This window comes from Hylaeus anthracinus, unplaced genomic scaffold (genome assembly GCF_026225885.1).
Source record: "Hylaeus anthracinus isolate JK02 unplaced genomic scaffold, UHH_iyHylAnth1.0_haploid 11982, whole genome shotgun sequence".
In the NCBI taxonomy this organism is placed as follows: domain Eukaryota; kingdom Metazoa; phylum Arthropoda; class Insecta; order Hymenoptera; family Colletidae; genus Hylaeus; species Hylaeus anthracinus.
The window spans coordinates 6150531-6163546 of NW_026534330.1; the positions used below are offsets into that span (position 1 = coordinate 6150531).

General features: G+C 37.0%; 2 protein-coding genes and 1 long non-coding RNA gene across 4 annotated transcripts in view; 1 reads left to right on the forward strand and 2 right to left on the reverse strand.

The window, feature by feature from the left end:
- The window catches only part of LOC128886357 (zinc finger CCCH domain-containing protein 13), a 179052-nt gene extending 174322 nt beyond the window's left edge, over positions 1–4730 (reverse strand). The window contains exon 1 of the mRNA XM_054141166.1: positions 4591–4730. The gene's annotated coding sequence lies outside the window, so the exon portion shown is untranslated. The remainder of the gene's footprint in view (positions 1–4590) is intronic.
- LOC128886345 (neuronal acetylcholine receptor subunit alpha-7-like) overlaps positions 1–13016 on the reverse strand; it is a 454660-nt gene that overhangs the window by 361150 nt on the left and 80494 nt on the right. The window lies entirely within an intron of this gene.
- The window catches only part of LOC128886358 (uncharacterized), a 31718-nt gene continuing 23692 nt past the window's right edge, over positions 4991–13016 (forward strand). Inside the window, exon 1 of one of the 2 annotated variants that reach the window (XR_008459800.1) lies at positions 4991–5126. This is a non-coding gene — a long non-coding RNA (uncharacterized LOC128886358). Of the gene's footprint in view, positions 5131–13016 lie in introns of both variants that reach the window. The other variant, XR_008459799.1, reaches the window with a different exon arrangement.

The following is a 13016-nucleotide window of genomic DNA, read 5'->3' on the forward strand; positions in this document are numbered from 1 at the left end:
TCCTTGTTCTCTGATCTCTTCTATTAAGTTTGTTTTCAGCATTTCGCCCGAGCTCGATATTGCCCCACCTCGGCCAAGAGTAAACGGAGTTTTCTTTTTAAAAAAAGAAATTCCCAAGAAATACTCTCCGTTTGGCGAAGTCGGCTTTAATGAAAACTGAACGCGGATGAAGAAATTCGGTCGAAAAATACACCGGATGTATTCTACACAAGATTTTCCACCGACTTTATAAGATTAATTTAATTTTCATACACTTCGGCCATCGCTCCAACTAAAAGCAAGTCTGCAGTTTTGGTTCTCTATTTTCAGAGAAATTTTTCATTTTCACAATCTCGACGGACTCTCGTCGTTTCGTTGGAATTTCGCGAGGAAGAACTTTGTTTGACGGACTTTTTCACGCTCCGAAAAAATAAAATTTCATCGCTAAGAAAAAAGGGTTCGCCCGTGTCTATCGAGAGATGCTATCTAACCGGCTTTCGAGCGAGAAAAGAGGTAACATTCGAAAACGTAGCACACATCGCCGAAAAGCCACTATTCAGATTCTTAAATTGCCTCCAACGAGGTGATTGTATAAAATTCCAAAGCTGGGGGTTCGAATAAAGCCGATGGAAACCGCAGCCGGACGTCTTTCAAGTTAAAAGCAATCGCGTGAAAAGGAGCTCTCCCGTCCCGTGACGATAATTTCCACTGAAGACGTCATCAGTTAAAACCCCAGGTACTTATTTACAGCGAAACGTAATATTCGTGCAACGGTTTATTTGCATAATCAAAAAAGTGCGCGACGAGGAGGGCCTTCAAAAGACGCTCCTAAATAGGAAAAGCAATCTTCCATGGGCTGGCTTCGATGCTACGTTATTAACGCAGCACCTTACCCTCCGGCCTTACTGCGTTCTCGAGATTTAAAAATGCTCGGGGATGTTTCTTCATAAATACACGTCGAGTTTCCAATTGCGATTCAAAAACGTTTAACGAGAATTAATTGAAATGTACTAGGTGTGTCTAGGTGAATCCATATGCGTGGAAAAGTAATTTAAAATAGAAGCATTTCTCCATCTTGTTACGTTGTGACGACACTGTCAGATTTTACGATGCGAGTGAAAATAATAAAATTCTGAAGCTGGTCATCGCAAATTTGTATCGTTAGGGCGAAGATAAAAATTACAAAATATGTTTTGATATATCAGTGTTGTAAATATGTAGCGTACAAAATAAAAAGGTTTTCATAACTTTTTCATAACCAGCAATAGAATTTGAAGTGACGTGAATTCACGTCAGCGGTCACGAATATGTTAATTATTGGCAGAAATGGCTACAAGTTGAGAATGAATATAATGGTATAATGAATATTTCAAGTTTTATTGACAGTAAACGGTGAAAATAAGGAGAATGGAGAAATAAAAAATAATTATTTTCCAAATGAGAAATTTTCCAAACAGCTCTTGTAGAATAATAGTTCAGTTCCTTGAAGTAGGAGGTTTCTGGACTAACGAAGAATTTTTGTCTATTGTTTTCAACAGCTTAACGGCCGCGCCCAAGTCAACTCAGGTGACATAATCACCGGACAAACAGGTGAAACCATACTTGGTATTTAAAGCTATACGTGAAGTAAAAGCACTAATACAGAATTCAGACTGGAAATATTCAAATATACTTTTGTAACTAAGCCTAAATATCACAAAAGGAAAAAACGGAAATTAAGCGACTGTTATTTAAATGATTAGAGTAAAGAGAAACATCTCGATTGTTCTTATACCGAATCCTTTTTCAAGCTCCATAACGAAATGATTAAGGAAGATTATTCTGAAAGTAATAAGGAAAACAAATGGAAAATAATTCTTTTCTATGTCTCCTTTCCATCGCGAGTTTTTCTAAAGAAAGAAAAAAAATGTATTAATATTTCAGATTAGAATATGTCGATGGTCTACCCTCATTTAATGCGGGAAATATCATCGTGAATAAGCGGAAATTTATTCGGCACGAAATACAGAGACGTTAAAACCTACAATTCCAGGTTTTCATTAAACTGATGAAAGCGCATTGTATTTTTAGACCGAGCCACGAACAGCGAAACATAAATTATCGCTTATTGATTATTCCGCGTTCATAATTAATCCCAACTCCGCACTCCCAATATTTGTGTGATTCTTCTAATCCTCCGTTTTCATATCCAAAATATTTTCTTTACAATTAAACGTCCACTCGGATGTATTAATTTCAATTTCGTATCGATTTACGTCGCGTTTAGTCGTTTTTTAATTGAAATATTATCTTCGGAGATGGTCTCCGTGCTTATCCCTGATAATAGTGGTACTTAATTCCAGGAGAAGAGCACAATAAAGAATCCCGAGTAAAGTCACTGTGTGAAAATTGAACTTTGAATTATAGAATGGAATATTTTGCACAATCAACAACTAAGAATTGAACTGTTCAATCGACTAATCGTGACGAAAATGTCTCTATAATGGAGAAGTATGAGCCTAAATAAATTTTAGTTTTGTTCCATTCGAGAGTAGCTAGTTTCCGACGAAGTTAATGTTCGGCATCAGTAAAGTTCGAAACACAGCCGACAGTAAAAAGTCCAAGGTGCCCCTGGCTCGAGTTGTGACTCAACAGAAATCGAGTTTCGGGTTCTGCGTTGCCCGATAAGAAGCTCCTTTCGATTAGCCACAAACGCGAAAACTTTCGCGTAGAAATCCACTCCGTTGTTTCGTTTTATCCGGTGTTATCAATCATTCCAGGGAACTTTTCCGTGTCCCGTGTTTTCTCTCTGGACACGAAGAAAGATGAAAACTAAACATTTACTTCTGGCATAGGGGAACTAGATCTAAACTTCTCGAAGTTCTATCTCGGTAAACGCAAGATTTATCAAGTTAGCGTTGGATACGTTCTCCTCGTTAGGACCTTAATTCATCACTCAAGTTTAGACAACCCTAGTCACGATAAATTCGCATAGATCCTGTGTTACGAGCTGACACAAATCTCAGATCGTGATGAATTATCGATTCGTTGCGACATAACCTACTTCTCTGCGCGAAGATTATGTTACAGATGGTTTTTCTAACACTAGATAAATCTATTTGCGAGAGAAAATAGAATGAACATTTGTGATGGAATCACAACGATGCACCGTTGAAAAGAATTTTTCTTTGTGAAAACGTGCCTGTCAATTCGTGAGGCAATTTATAATTTTGTAATATGAAGTGAAGCTTCAGTTATATTATAATGGAAGACTCGAGCATTCATATATGACGTAATGTCTTATAAAGAGAATTGAAATGGAAAGTGAAATGGAAAGATTAAACTTCGATAGAAAGGAATAATCTTTCGGAATCTATCGGTGAATAAATAGAGAAGAAAAATAAATGTTGAATATAAGAAAAAGTTATTGCATCTTCCTAGAAGACAGTAATGAAGAGACTGAAGTGAAATGATATTTATCATAATTCGAGTTCGAATATTTCAGCAATTATTAGCTAACATATTATGGCGCGTAGCGAGAGTTACGGTTCCACTTTTTCCCGTAACATGTCGGACAGCCCCAAATTACTGGCGCGAGGCGAAAAAATAACTGACCGAACGCATATTGAACGCTATCAAATGTCAACTCCAAAACAGAATTTATGCCCCTACAAAATGACAAATAATTCATAGTCTGTGCCATCCCAGCTTGAAAAAACCGAACTCGCATTTAGATCGTAATGTATGTGGTTAAATACGACGTGCGAATATACAGGTTTATGCAACAAATCATCGTGATCTACAATTGCGTTGTTAAAGGAGTTGTCTTATGTTTATACATGGATGGACAAGGATATCTCTTGATTCGAATATTTGTATGAAAATTGATCTAAGTTGAATTATTAAAAATATAATAGAAAGTGAGAAACAGTTTGTTAATTAATTTTCACAGAAGAAATTAGAAAAATGGTATTCGGTATCGCCATTATTATTCTCTAAGCATCGTAATCGTAATCAGGATGATTGGCAAAGTCGCAATTATAGTCTTGATAAGCGTTATTATATGGAACGTTTTAAAATATTGAATAAAAACAGAATAGAATAAATTAGGAAAATAAAACTCATTCATGAAGCCTCTACAAATTTTTGTTTTTTTGCTGTTTTATGTAAATGTGCTCTACCAATATAATCGTCAAAAGTATAAATTAATAAAATTACAAAAATATAGAATATATTAAAAGAAAAACAAACACATTAATTTTCTCGTAAACCATTTCAAGACCACAATTTCGTCGAACATATTTTTATATACCAATCATAAAATAAAAAAAAAAAAAAATACGTCACCGTATGATTACGTAACCGACTGTTCACTCGAACATTCAAAACGTCAAACAAATTCCCGCTGCGTAGATCGACTTACGGCATCACAAATAATAGACACTCATGACAAGACCACTCGTCACATATAAAACACCGTACTCTTAAAGACTCGCGACAAAAAAAAAAAAAAAAAAAAAAAAAACACAACTGTCAATTCCAAAATACTCGATATTTATTTATTAGTAATGGTACCAATCAGAGCGTTCAAATTATAGTTTAAAAAGAATATCGCGCGCTTTTAGTACTCACCACAGCCAACGGGCCGAGCCGAGCCGGTCCTTCGGAAAACTTCTCAAACTCGATGAAACAACGGAGCACCAATTGTTAAAAAAAAAAAAAAACACGCTGATTGCGAATCACGCGTACAACTCACACGTAATCAAAAGAGACGTTCGTTTAACGATCGAGGCACGAAACGATCGCAGCAGTCGCTGTTTTTCACGATCGGGACCGACCACGACTGAGGGACGAACAGAGACAACACATACGGTACGGCGCGCGCGAAGCGACTGAACCTGTTCCGAGCCGCGGAGCCGCTGCAGGCCAACCGACTTCTACCGAGTCGAACGAAGGGTTTCGCTCGTGCGAGATCGTAAGGATTCAGACCGACCATGTTGCAAAACCATGCACTTTACGGGTCCGCGAAATAATCGTGCCAACGACGTTGTGCAGTCAACACCGGTACTCTTCTCCTGTCAAACTGTTAATCGACTACGACGTTGGCCGACGCGTTTCTGAGTACCGCTGTCAACACGTTACGATTCTCGACGGTTCGGCAGCGCGTAGTGAGTGAGTTTATTATTTATCGAAGTGTAACTTCTTTTACGACCGTTAGACCGATTTGACGATTGCGTTAAATTTCCACGCAGAATGAGGTAGGACAGAGCATGCGTGAGTAGGACGGCAGTTTCAGCAGTATGCAGGTCGTGAATGTATGTGAGCATACATTTTCAGAATCGTTTCTGTTTGGCGCCAGCGATCATTGTGGATCGCTGCAAATTGCAAACCACATTGCAAATTTTAAATACAAAATTTGATAGTTTTTAATATTCTATAACACCGATAAACCATTAAATTTTGTATTTAAAAATATTTCAATATTTCTTGCGGTTTCAACGATATTAGCAAAAATATAAATAATTATTTAGAATAAATCACGCTATACTTTCCATATGTAAAGTAATTAACTTAATCACTCTTCATCCAACTCCATTTTTAAACAAATCATACTTTCCTGTATAATCGAATTGGTGTCCAATAAATTTATGAATTTTTGGAAATGAACAAAAATATTTGCACTGAAGATGACCCCCCATTCAAATGACACAGTCGCTGTTAGAATTGCTATCAGACCATTATGCTCGCTAGTTATTTTAGTGTTCCCGATCCGGCATCACCATCTCGAGGCTGTATTGACCGAAGACGTCCTCAAGTTTATAGGGTCACGTCGAAAGGAGGAGTTAAATTCATCGGCTCTTGTTGGAATGTGGTAAAGGCCGGAATGAAGGTCGAATAAGCTTCTCAACCGGTTGTCACAATCTCCACCTAGCCGTGTTCCGAATCTAATAGAGTCTACATAGTAACTATATGCGAAATTTCTACATTTTCCAAGGACGACACTAAACTGTCCAAAGAATTTCTGAGGTAAAAATAAAGATGAGGATAAAGACTTCTCAATGGGATTGAGTCTATGCTAATAAATAAAGTAAATAGAATATAGTAAATGAGTGGTTCCCAAGTACTTAAAAGCCTCTGGCCAAGTCAAATAATATTTCCCACGAAATGTAACAAATTAGACCACTAACCTAAACATTCCTAATAAATAGAATTCTGTACACTACTTTAAACACCATAGGTTTCGTCTGACCTCGTCGACAATTTACGCCACGAACAGTATTCGGCAGCCTGGTGAATTTCAAATCATTCCTACAGGAAAGAAATACGAAATTAACGTGAGTTCGGGCTCGTAGGAAATTAAACGCCATTGGTACCAGTTTTGCATCAGAAGTGCCTTAAAAAATTGATCTCGATCAATCGTTTATGCAAAACGAACGGGGAGCTCCGGCAGGGCGGGCTCGGATTGAAGCCTCCCTTGCGAATCGGCGTGAAAACACTTCGTCGAATACAACTAACTGTCAAGCGAGGCACGTATGTTCCCTAATTACACGCGCGGGACGTGTGCGTACACCATTTCGGGCAGGTCCGAGGCTGGTACATCGGTTCGTTACGCATCGGATCGAGCTACAATTTACGTAGTCGTTCGGCGTGTACCAGCACGCACCCACGCGTTAATCGTGACTTATTTCAATTCTTCAATTGTCCTCGCGCCAACGCCCGCAATCTGTTTAATTCCCACACCATCCTTCATAACGATTCCGCTCAAAGGGTTTCCGATCAAAGGGAAATGGCTGCATTTAAAATCGAAATTCTTTTACACGGACGCAGGGATTGTACAACTTAATGATTTCCATTGAATCGTTTTTACATTTAATGGAATCCTCAATATTATTTCTTTAAAATTAAAGTTTTTTTTTATAGTATGAAGCAAATTTTGTTTAATTTGCACGATATTACGTGACTTAGAAATATAACGAACGTAGATGACCAGTTTCTGCAGTAGAGTCTTGAATTATAGTATCGACGAGTGATATTAACTTTTTGGTTGTGATTTTTTATTTCTTCGATATAGTTATGCCTACAAATTTAACAAAAATGAAGCTAGAAATGAGAGCCATAAAATATGCTGTTAAAATTTACTGTTCCATTTCCATGTTTTTCCAATCTTCCAGTTTTCCAGTGTTCGCCTAAGCAAATAATTCACACTTTCTTCCTCAGTACTAAACTTTCATGAACATCGCCAGAAAGCGCTTAGCGTATCCTTCGCAACGTTCAAAATTTATCCATAAATTACGCATGATTCTAAGCGATAATAATTCCCACTAGACGAGCTTCTCGTGTTACATTGATTAAAGGAGAGTAAGATTGAACTGAAGAAAGTGGTTACCTTGCGGCGTGGTTTATAGTGCGTAAATAGTTACTCTCTTTGCCCTGAGAACTTTCTTCTGTTTAGTATTACACGTGAACTCAAGTAAATAAGGTAATTATTTATGTAACAAGAGGATATCAAACGGAGATTGTATGGATGCTGTACGAATTAATTAAGCTAAACTTCATGGCTTCTATCAATCACGTAACGGTGGAGGCGTTGCATCCTCGAGAAATTTAATTAACAATACTTATTGTAGGAGTGAATTCCGCCTGCGAAGTTTGGGTTACGTATCAGTTAACGGAAGTCCCTTTATGAGACATTTTGAGTAATTGCACGTCGTATCGAATTAGGAGAATTTACCGAGTCATCCGACGCGATGAACCGAATTGATGCTCCGGGCAACGATGTGAGTTAATCGTGATTTCATCTGATCAAGCCTGATTAAACTTGCTTGTATTTGGTTATGCTTAACAATGCTCGTTCGTGATAAATTAGGCACGTACCGTCTAAACTTCGAGCACTTCTGGGAGGAGTAGACCTTAATTTATTATTGCTTTGATGCGACGATATCAAAGCTGGAAATATATACATTATACTGCGTTCAGTATAGCCAAGAATAATAATAGAAAATTGTATTGTGAATTTGATTTGAAGATAGCAAACTAACGAAGTAAATTAATAAAGTCATGAAGTCTTGCGTTTCTTCAATAATCTTCAAAGAAAGTATAATTGTATTATTGTACCTAACATCACGTTCGTCTTCTTATTTAATTTGAAAAATCAGCCCTACGAGACGCGGTGAAATAAACTATGATGTCTCAGAGGCTAAGATCGTCGCGAGACGCGTCGAGTTGCAATTTACAGAGTCGTTTGGCGCGTTTCAACGAGTTAACGCTGCAGGCGACGACGCGAGTTGCTCGTGACTCGGTCTGATTAGGCTTGCGTATGCTTCATTAAATTTAGCAATGACTGCTCCAAGGGAAATCGCGTTAGACTAAGCACAGCTCTCAGAATGTGGAAGCTGTTCTTATTCGTTAGCGTTTGTGTGTATACGCTTATGCTGGTCGGTGGCATAATCAATTTCATCAAAATAACGTATGTACAAATTACAATCAAACGTCTGCAATTTTCATTAGCGAGCATGCACGCTTACATACGAATTTATTCGTTTCAACAATATTTTTTAAATCATGTTAATATATTGACACTTTACCAAATAATTTTAGTCTCCTCAGAAAATGACGTATAGATACGTCTTAATTACATGACCAGTTCATTATTGCACAAATCGATTAACTCTATAACACAAAAAGTTGAGAAATGCGATGAAATAATGTGCATTATTTTTTATAATTTCCTTTATAATAGAAATTCAAATAAATATTGAAAAAAGATTTTTCCTTTTCAGGAAAGTTATTATAAATATAAAAAGTCATTGCTATACCAAATGCTTTGACAAATAAGTTTTGTTTTTTAGGGGGTTGTTATAGCTCGCGTACATCGGGATTGCCAAACCCGTACTGTAGGTTCGATTAAACATATCTACACCCTGAGGGCTCCACTAGAGATTGATCTAGTAAAGAAAGGAAAGTGCTGAGTTGCTGGTAACAGTATTCAGTTACTTTTCACATTCAATTACACACCATGAAATTAAGGATATCAGTACTTACAGGCAATAAGGAAGTGTGCACCACTTTCTAAGAAAATTATCGGTATAAGCGCGACAGAAAGATACAGGCGATGTGGAGCACGTGAAACAAGTCATCAACGAGTCACGTTTGACATTAATAACGTCAGTCATAGACACATATGAATTTGTAACGGTTCCACGTTGTGTTCCTCTTCAAAATTCTGATTTCACTTCAATTTGATTGTCGTTAGAAGTGACATGCTCTCCGTTATTCGAATCAGTAGTTCTTGTTCTATTACTAAATACAAATTGTTTGTCACTTTTCACTCAAGTATATTTAAGTTTCTAATTTATTTTTTTCTGAAACGGAGAAAACTGTAATTGAACGAGCATACTAAAATTAAATGGTATCTTTGAATTTATTGAATCACTTGAAAATTGTATGTAAATATTAGCTTACATTCCACGTTTTCAATTTATAATTTTCTAAAAGGATGGATAGAATCGCATTTGAATAGGAACTCCAAAAATGAATGCGAACTCTGAATTCATTGAATCGTCTGAGAATCCTATTTGCATTTTAGCTCGCATTTTCCTGGCGAATAGTGTAAGTACCCAATCCGTTATGGTCGGCAGTGTGGATTTCCAAATTGAAACATAATGAACCGAATGTCTGGTGAATTTGTTACCTAAACAACGCGCAGCAATCGATGCCAGTAATTCGAGGCGTCTTGAAAGCATGCGACGCTTCTCGTCGGTTCAAAAGCCAGCACATCGACGCCAGCATCGGTCCTGAGATGTCGTAACTTCGTCACCGTTAGGTATGGGTAATACCTCCTGGTAGGTTAGTCGCATATTATGCAAATTTGACCGTGTACGCGCTGCGTCCTCCGTCGTTTAATAGTACACTACTTAGTACCGATGTCGAGACGTGTGCGCATACTTTCATGCATGCAATATCTTCTTTTTACCGCTATTTGAATAAAAGAAATCTGTGACATTCCTGAGATTTTTAAAGTGTGATTACTGCCTCTCTCCTTTATGTAAAGTATCGAAACTAAAAATTGGAATGGTAATTAGTGACAAAGCTGCGAGTCAAGTTACTATTTTTCTGACGTGATTGTCCTTTCAAGTAATTCCTTTGCATTATTTTCACGCGCGACTTTTAACACGTTTCGCCTTGAACTTTGGCGCGAAATTCTTGGCACATCTATGTTACGTCCTTGGACGTGCGCAACTTTAAAATCGTTCGCATGTAAGGTGCACTTTCTGCGCGGAAAACTTTCTCCAATTTATTTTTAATACAATCGTAAGTCATGAGCACGAGTCGCTGTAGTCTTGCTTTCTCAAATTTATGAAAGTCATCCGAGCTGAAAAAGTATCGAAAGAAGAAACCACAAAGAATTACGAGCCGACCTTAATTGCGTTACTTCAACTTACTTGCCTTACTGTAATTCAATTGTAATTATATTTTACATATGTATACAATTTTACAATGAATCATCTATTTCAGAAACATTTTGTTATTGCGTATCACTACATTTATTAATTTAACTTAACTTCATATTTCCTTTTGAACAAATCGAAAATGTTACTATTTCTAATTCCATTTATTATTACTTCATCATTAATGTAGACATGCTTCTATTAGAGAGAACTAAAACTACAGCTGGAAACGTAATAATAATACAGCCTATATAGACCACGTTCAAATCTAGACTAATAAATCAACCCTCAGGTACAAAAATTCGCTGAAATAATGCAATACCATAACATCGACAAGTCCAATGCAGCTTGTTTTCAATTCAGTCACGGTTACTGCGTCAATTGAACCAGTTCATTATACCAAAAAGAACAGTCAGAAACGAGTGCGCCGTAACACAACGAAACACACTGACAAAGAAAACGAATTGATATTGTCTATGGACTGTGCTCGGAATCATTACAAATTGCTCGCCGTTAATACGCTACATTGTATCAGTCGCGCCCGATATCAGCTTATCGATCTCTCCTTTATGAGTTTTCATCGATGCACTGAAAACTGCATAACAACTCGGCTAGTTACGAGCGTACGTGTCCGTAAGCATTCTTTATTATCGCCAGGCGCAGATGCGCGGAGATTTCACTTGACATTTAAAACTTCTCGGCCTCTTTCCCCGTTCTCCGCCAAGCTTATCGCGAGGACGATTGTTTGCACGACACGCCTAAAACGTAATTGCCTGTCGCGCGGCGACAAAATCGCGCGGAGCTGAGCCGCTGCAAGAGTGAGGACAAGGTGTAGGTTCTATTCGTGCTAACTTCTCAAAATATCGGTCGAACAAGGATAAAGCTAAAGAACAAGGATATACTATATGCATTGTAACTATTCAATTAATTCGGAGATGTACATATTTAATGCATTTCAAAGTTTAAAGTCGAGATCGAGATCGTATATTCGAAATTGTCGAAAATTCGAGATCGATATGCATGTTTCGAGATTTTTCGAGATCAAGATCGAGATAATAGAAATTTCATCCCGTCTCGTCTCATGCGCATCATTATTCGCGGAAATATTGCGAAAGTTTAACTTCGTTGGAGAAAAAATGCTGCCCTGGATATCTGTGCTCCCGATTGAACGATACATGGGTTCAATGCGCATTACGCAAGTGGGTCGAACGACTGCTGTCGAGAAACTTTGTGTGGAACATGGGATATAAAGTAAGGAATTTAATGAAACTATGGTAACACGATGCGGATACAGTTTACGCACGGCTAATGAGAAGACATGTACATTACGTTGCGCTGTACAGAATAAATGGAATTATATAGATACTTTGTTTTAATTTACATTTTTCGATTGCTTCGATTCAACTGTCAAAATTAAAAATATATTAAAATTCTAATTATCTTCTTTTCTCGAGTATGCAAATTTTATTACAGAATTAAATTATTTGTATTTTTATTAATAGATTTTATTCGTCGTGTGTTCTTGAAAGGATATTGCAGCCTTCTCTGTTTTAACTGGTTAGGATAAAGAAATTCTTTGAAATACTTCAATAATATTTTGTCTCTGGCAGTCCATCCAGTATGCTTATTTGTGTGAACAGGTTTCATAGAGATAGCTGTAATTGCAGTCTTGGGCAAAAGTCTGACTCCTGTTGCGAGACACTGTACCTGTTCAGCAATGCTATCTATGATTCATCGTTGCAACGTAACTGAGAAACACGCGGGCACTTAGGATCCTAACATCATGAACGAACTTATACAATAAGATACATTGTCGGAGTTAGCGTCTGCACAGCACTCCGTGGTCAAACTTTGAAAACTATCCTGCACAGCTTCCATGTTTTCCACAAATATACACATTTCCAAGAAAGTTATTTTACACTTTTAATAATAATGAAGGACGTCAGTGTCTTCTAAAAGCAAAGTTAATATTCTGAAGACATAAAATAAAGATAACGTATTATAGTTCTCTGTTGATGCTAGTACTTTGTATTGTGTATAAGTGTATGGCATTTTATTTTAAAGAGAATTATGTAAAATAATAATTTCTTGGCTCTGTAATATTGTTAATGGGCTTTCATATTTGAATATCATAGGAATATCTTTCTATTTCTGTTCAAATAAAAGGGTAGGAACCCATTCATCAACCCAATTTAAAAATAGACAATTAATGAAAGTTTTGTTTATTCACTTCTTGAAGTACGCTTTCAATGTGCGAAGTGCGAGGGCGCAGACAATGAATTTTTAGAGAAAAAGAATTTTAATACATATTACGTATGCTCATGAATGAAATGTTAGCTTATGTGACCTCTGCTGGGTGAATGCCGCAGTAATTAAAATTGCAACAAGAAAAACTCTCGTACGCGTTGCCAGTATTAATTAAACGACTCCCAGGACGACTGGCGATTATTTTCCATATTCAGAGCATGAAAGTATTGTAACAACAAACACTGCCTGTGTCAAAATTATTATTTCACCTCCACATTTTTATCTTATAATATATTAATATCTGTGAATGTACATCGATTAGTTAACCACCTTTTACATTGAATTTAAATAAAAAAAAACTAA